Source organism: Nyctereutes procyonoides, unplaced genomic scaffold (genome assembly GCF_905146905.1).
Source record: "Nyctereutes procyonoides isolate TBG_1078 unplaced genomic scaffold, NYPRO_anot_genome, whole genome shotgun sequence".
In the NCBI taxonomy this organism is placed as follows: domain Eukaryota; kingdom Metazoa; phylum Chordata; class Mammalia; order Carnivora; family Canidae; genus Nyctereutes; species Nyctereutes procyonoides.
In genome coordinates, this window is record NW_026575117.1 from 14,981,961 (window position 1) to 14,989,449 (window position 7,489).

General features: G+C 31.2%; 1 non-coding gene across 1 annotated transcript; it reads right to left on the reverse strand.

Moving 5' to 3' along the window:
* Positions 1–1,102: 1,102 nt before the first annotated feature.
* Positions 1,103–1,205, reverse strand: LOC129515451 (U6 spliceosomal RNA). Its single transcript, XR_008665586.1, has one exon. It is a non-coding gene; the product is annotated as a U6 spliceosomal RNA (small nuclear RNA).
* Between the last annotated feature and the right edge of the window lie 6,284 nt (positions 1,206–7,489).

The following is a 7,489-nucleotide window of genomic DNA, read 5'->3' on the forward strand; positions in this document are numbered from 1 at the left end:
ATTAATGGAATAGAATATAGAATCCAGAAATAAACCCACTGATATAAGTAGCAATGATATGAAGATGAATTGACATTACAAAGAAATATGGATAGGATAGACTTTTCAGTAAGTGTCACTGGTATACCAGTGTAACCACATTAAAAAAAGAAATAAAACAAATTTTTGTTTTTGTTTTTTTTTTACCTTATCCCCAAACAAAAAATAAATTCTGAGTTGAATACCTAAGCGTGAAATAACAAATACGAAGTTTTGATAATATTATATTGGAAGATATCTTCATTATGTTAATAAGAGAAAAAAGATTAGAAAAGGCTAAAAAGACAGTCTTCTCATAATGACAGAGATCAAGAATGCAATCCAAGCATATAAGTGCATTTGAAGTCCCTTTAACGCTCATCAACATTAAATTGACCAAAACAAATAATCTGGTCAAGCCCAGAGTCAAGAGGTGAGGAAATGCAATCTGCCATCATGAGGCCATGGTAAGTGTTTGGATGTTTAATACCCTACTGTAGAGTGAAAAATCAGAATCAATAATTCAGTCAACCACATCTTGAATACAAGCTAGAAAGAAAACGTTGGCATCCATTTATTTCTAACCAACTATTGTAGTTTTGCAATAGTGAATTTTTCATTCTTTTTTTTTTAAATCATGATACTACATTTGACAAATCAATGTATTTACTGAACAATGAGTTGGGAAGCACACCTATAAGCTTTCCCTAACACAAGCATAAAATTTCTCTCTAGTAGAACCAAACAAGACTTCTAGACACCGTAAATTTAATTTGAAAATTTCAGAAAACAAATTTATCCAGATTGGACAAGGGCAAATTTCAAGATTTAAGGAAAAAAATCAAGTATTGTATAATATTTTCTAACTTACATATAAATATTCTATTTTCAGTTCCTAAAAATGTAAATGTAGTTTTATTTTTTCAAGTGTAACTTGGCTTCATTCACATATCACAGTTGGCTTTACAAGAATATTTTTCTAGTTAAATATCACAGTTTCTTTATTCAGTGTCTCACATTGTACTTTCAATCATATCATTTTTTTCCCCAAGTTAATCTGCAAAGGGTTCACTGGGGAACTGCACAAAATATGGACTGCTTCATGAATCTGCATGTCATTCGTATGCAGGGGCCATGCTAATCTTCAATTTTAGTATTTGTGTAGTTTTAGTGATAATTATATTTCAGCTCAGATATTAAAAAAGTAATTTTTGCTAAAACTGCAGAATATGCTTATGTGTGAAACTAATGCTTTCTATACAAAATATAATTCTAATCTGTCTTTCATTTACCCAATTACTTTGCAATTATGAAAATTTATTGCAATTTGAAGCAAAGTGATCTGGCAAGATACCACATACGTATATTTTGGATGAATATAGGTAAGATAGTCAAGTGATCTTAACATAAACTTAATTATACCAATTGTCTATAGTGACATGAAACTTTGAAATGAAGTGAGCAAATAAATTGTGCAAATGGGAAAATAATTGAATTATCAATGTTAGCTACACACTTTAGCCCTTTGTGCTGAAATTCAGAACACCACATTGGCTATATAAAACTAACTTTAAATTAAATATGTTATAAAATTATAATCAACAACCATTGAATTTTCAATGGCAGCAGGAGATACCAGTAACTGTTTTTATGAGATGCCTTAATTTATAAAGGAATATTACAGATTTCAAATGTTTTCCTTAGTGGTTATAGGGTAGTACTATGTTTATTTATGCTTGTTTGGAGTATCTTTTTTAAAAAAAATAGTTACAAGAATGGACTAAGAAAGGAACCTCAGATAGAACACTAAATTAAATCTCAACTACTTTTTAAACTAGAAAAATTTTTGAAAAGAAAAATACATTTGTCAGAGAAAAAAAATATCTGTATTACACGAAAAATAGGTAAGGATAAAAACTTAATTAAATGCATAACTATATGCCAGGTAAAATATTATTTTAAGATATGCATTATTAGAGTAAAATAATGTATACAGAAATGTTTTTCCAGAATGATTTTATTTAATCTTTTTTATTATGATAATTTTTTTGGAAAAGTTTCGGGTTCATAGCAAAATTGAGGAGAAAGTACAGAGATTTCCCAAATACCTCCTGCCTTCACACATACCTGGCCTTTTCCATTATTAATATTAACAACTAGAGTGGTACATTTTTTAGAGTGGATGAATCCTAAAGTGAAACACCATAATCATTCAAAATCCAAATTTTAGATTACAGTTCACTTTTGGTTTTAACTTTCCATGGAATGTTAAATTGTTGTTTATTGATTTATATATAATGATATGTATCCATCATTACAATACCATACAGAGTAATTTTACTCTACCAAATATCCTTTGTGCTCTATCTATTCATCCCTCCACTCCCACAACCCAAACCTGGCGACCTCTAGTATTTTTACTCTCTCCACAGTTTTGCCTTTTCCAATACGTCATGTGGTTGGAATCATGCAGTATGTAGTTTTTTTAGATTCATTACTTTCACTTTGTAATGGGCAGTTGGATTCTTCCATGACTTTTCATGTACTGATAGCTCATTTCTTTTTGCACTAAATAGTATTCTATTGTCTAGATGTACATAGTTTATTATCTATTCAGATACCAAAGGACAGCTTGGTTTCTAATTTGGCAATTATGAATAAAGCTGCAATAAACATCCATGTGCAAATTTCTTTTTGGACATAAGTTTTCAACTCCATTGAATAAATTCCTTCTAACAACCATGAGTGAACTCTGAAGCAGATCTTTTGAAGACTTCCGATAGCCATTTGAATCTGGAAGTAAATTTACCCCTAGACAGACTTTGAGGTGCTTGCATATCCAGCTAACAAACTGATGTGGAGATTTTGATCCAGAACTACTCAGATAAAATAATTATTTGACTCCTTTTCTACAGATATTATGGAAGAAAAAGGTTTTATTTTAAACATTAAGTTTTGAATACTTTGTTACATAGCAATAGAAAATGAATGTGTGTAATGTTTTCAAAAATTATTTAGTCAACACATATTTCTTGAACACTTGTTGAATGTCAAACATTGTTCAAAGTATTACAGATTCAATTGTCAAGAGGAATAGGATTATGGATTTCATTGTGCTCATTTATTTTTTTTTCTTGATTAGGATTTCTTGCCTAGTTTTAATTTTCCTTTGATTAAATTTTAACTATATACTTTAGTAATTGAAGGCGATCATTAACTGTTTAATGTGAGCCAGATTTTACATTAAACTCATTTCTTCATTATAACAATGATATAAGATAGAAATTTGTAGGAATCACTAAGTTATTATTGCCTATAAACACCAAATCCACCCTTTTATACTCTGTGATTCTAGAGCTAGGCTATGCAAGCTGGTTTGAACTTTTAACAGTTGGTTCTCTATGAAATTTTGCCAACATGGGGCACTTTAGAGAAACTAAAAGACAGGAGAATGTAGGAAGGGATATGCTTCTTCCTGTTTTCTTAGAGTTCTCCTCAGTGTTGCCTTAGCAATACTCCATGTTAGTATAGAAAGTTGATTCTACTCTCCAGCTTTGCTTGCTCCTCCCAGAAACAACCCTATTCTTAGCCTTTACAGGTGCCAACATCAGAAACACATCCTCAGAGATCTAGGTTTTAGAACCACAGAGCCTTTATCCAAATGCCTCGGTTCTTATAACTCCAACTCACACTTTATTTTTCCTCCTAATTTGGCCATGATTGTTTCTAGGAGTTACTAATTTCCATGTTACTTCAATAATCAGTATCTTTCAGTTGTCCAAAACTTGAAAACAATTCTTAACATTAAATTCTCTCTCTCTCTAAATGCTTAGTGCGGTTTCTGTTTCCTAAGTGGACCCTGGATACTATAATATTTTGTTTTTTCTCATGTTGCACAAGGTCATAGAATCTCTGAGTAGAAGTGCTGAGTTGAAACTCAAGTGCTGTGACCAAAGGACTTTTGCATTTAACAAGTAATCTCTTTTGTTATGAGTTGTTACAGTTTTCTCAAAATTATTAGTTTTAGGTATTCTGAATTTTGAAAAAATAATCTGTTTTAGTTCTGAGATAAATCATTTCTAATCTAAAATGAACATTTACCCAATATCATGTATTACTAATGATTTTGAGGGCATGTAATTATGAAGTAGAGGTAAAATCAAAGTTAAGTCAGTAACAGCCAACTCAGTCTCTTTATTCCTTTCTTGCCACATTAGTATGAGATGTGGATTACCACTTACATGATACTTGCATACAAAGAGAAATATTTCATTTAAGAAACCTCTTCCATTTTATACACTAATAATTGCACTGTTTAATAATATTTTGCAAAGAGCCACAAATAAATCTGTAAGTTCCAGATTTGTTTACCATAAAAGTTCTAGGGAGAATAGGTATATTCTATAAAATGTATTCCATAGGTAAGGACTCTTTCACTTTTAAATACCATTAATACTTTAATTGTGAGTTTTATCAATAACATATTTTGAAGGGAGTTTTATTGGACCACTTTTCCCCCCCTGGTCTGTCTCTGAAGAAAATTTAAAAAAATATTCAGATCCACTACTAATGCTTTTATTCTCTAACTGATAATTGCTTAGGAATTCTTTTATTTTTGTGATATGCTTGCCTTTTATAATTTTAAGTGTGTGGTATTTGAAGTTATACTTCAGTGCAGTATAATTCTTGCTTTGTTCAATTATACTCCTAGAATTTAAGCTGTGCTCATTCAAACTATTGCTTTAAATTGTTAAATCTGGGATTTTTGATAACTTCTATAAGATATTTTTTAATTTTTAAATATGCATAAGATACACATATTTGTATGTATTTATATATGTATACACGGATATGTATTAATAGATACAGTTATCTATTAAAATGAAAACAATTAGATTAATTAGATTTAGGCAGAATATTACTCATGGCACTTAGGAAAACATGAGCTTCATGTTCACATTGGATTCTTTTGTCTTTCAAGCATGGGAATAACACAGAAAGTGCCTGGGTAAGTGCTGAATATGCAGTGATTTGTGTCACAGTTCAGAAATACTCAGTTTAGGGAACCCAATCTTAACCAGAAACTGCTGACAAACTTGCCCACACTTTGCCTATGAGAAACATTTTATTTTGTTTTATTTTATTTTTCCTGGAATATAAGCAAACCTCTACCTCTAGAACAAGGAAGGGGACTTGACCTGGACTATCTCCACACATATGTAAAATCTGCTCACTTGTCTATATGGAGATACTCTCTCTAGCTTTTAAAGGTGTTAATGTCTAGAACTGTAGAAATGCCAGAGACATGGAGAATAATGTCCCAGCAGATATACAGACTTATAATATGTAACGTGAAAAAGTGAAATATGGGCTTTTCCTGTCTTCTCCTGGATCATCCTTTACTTTGAAATTTATTCTACAAATATAACAATATACTTGAATATAATGATCAAGATAAGCCTTTCTTTCTTTTCAGAGCATATATTGAGGATCAATTTAATCCTAGATTTCATATAAAATAATATTAGACTTACAGAAAGCATGATAAATGTATTCAGAAAGGGTCAGTGAAGAGAAAATCTTCATCCTATATCCACATATCTCATTGACTAAGAAATTCATTAAATAACACTATTCAGAAAGTGACTGGCTTTGATACTTGCCTTTGATATAAAGAGGAAAATACTTCACTATCAAAAATGACAATTGTAGATCAACTTATTGAATTCCTATGAATTTATGTATCATCGTCGCTCCTGTGCTATACCAGTAAAACTTTTTTTCTCTGTTATAAAATAATTCACATAACAACAGAATTTATGTTGGACAAATAGTATATGTTCTTTCATTTATAATTCTAGCATTTTCTTCAAAAAGCAATAAAATATTAAAGTAAAATATGCAAATACATCCAGAATCATACACATCTATGGTATCCCCTAGCAACAGTGTAGTTGTACTTCCTGAAATGCAAATCCCAGATGTTATTAAATACAAGTCACATTTCTGACTCCATTAAGAAGAATCTGAATTGTAAGAACCAGCAAACACCTAACATGGTTAGTGTCCCTGAATAAGAAATAAAAGCATAATGAATTAAATTGCAATGGAACTGAGGGAAACCACATTAAGAATGGGCTAACATTGGCATTGGAACATTTACTGAAAAATACAAAACTAAAGCATACATCCATATCTTATTTCTTACAACTTTTTTCCCCTTTCCTTTGACATTACATTTCTGGAAAGAAAGTAAAGGTGTTTATCCTTCCCAGTCATAAGATAAATAAACACTAGGGATTTAATGTACAACATGATGTCTATAGTTAATAGTGCTGCATTATATATAGAAAAGTGGCTGAGAGAGTAAATCCTAAGAGTTCTCATCATAAGTAGAATTTCTTTTTTTCTTTTTTCTCTTTCTCCTTTTAAAATATTTTATTTATTTTTTCATGAAAGACACAAAGAGGCAGAGACATAGGCAGAAGTAAAGCAGGCTCTGTGCAGAGACCTTGATGTGGAACTGGATCCCAGGATCCTAGGATCATGCCCTGGGCCAAAGGCAGATGCTCAACCACTAATACACCTAGATGTCCCAGGATTGCTTTTTATTTTTTCTTTTCCTTTTTTATATTTTATCCATATGAGGTAATGGATGTTAGCTAAACCTATTGCGATAATCATTTCAAAATATATGTAAATGAAACTATCATGCCGTACACCTTAAATTTATACAGTGATAAATATCAATTACTTCTCAATAAACTAGAAAAATGTTTTTGCTATCCTTGAATAAATATGGAAATTTCTTTTTTTAATATTTTATTTATCTATTCATGAGAGACACACAGAGAAGGAGGCAGAGACAGGTAGAGGGAGAAGCAGGCTCCCTAGAAGGACCCCGATGCGAGACTCGATCCCTGACCCCTGGATCATGCCCTGAGCCGAAGGCAACGCTCAACCACCAAGCCACCCATGCGTACCAAATTGGAAATTTCTTAATCCCAAAATTCTTAATCCTAAAACTATTCCTGAATGATGAATTATTTAGTTTGATTATTAAACATTTTCAAATTGTAAAACGCATTTACTTGTAATAGTTTACAGAGAGAGCAGTGATGGAGTCTAAAATAGGGGTACTTGGCATAGAACAATGGTGATCTTCATTAATTCTTGTACACATTGTTCTTCTGGTCTTTCATGGCTGAGGTAGGTGCCAGTGAATGGTATAAACTTTAGTAATTTTCCCTGTTCCATATTGAATAAGATAATATCTTTAAGTGTCATCACAGTATCTGGCATATACTAAAAATATTAGTTTATTTTTCCCTAATTCTACTCTGTTGCTTCTAAAGAATGTGGATTCTAATGTTTTTTCTTCCTTGAATGCACAAACTATAGTGGATTAGGGATGTTTATAAATAAATATTATTAGACTTATTTTATACAGGACTTGTGAATTTTTAAGTAA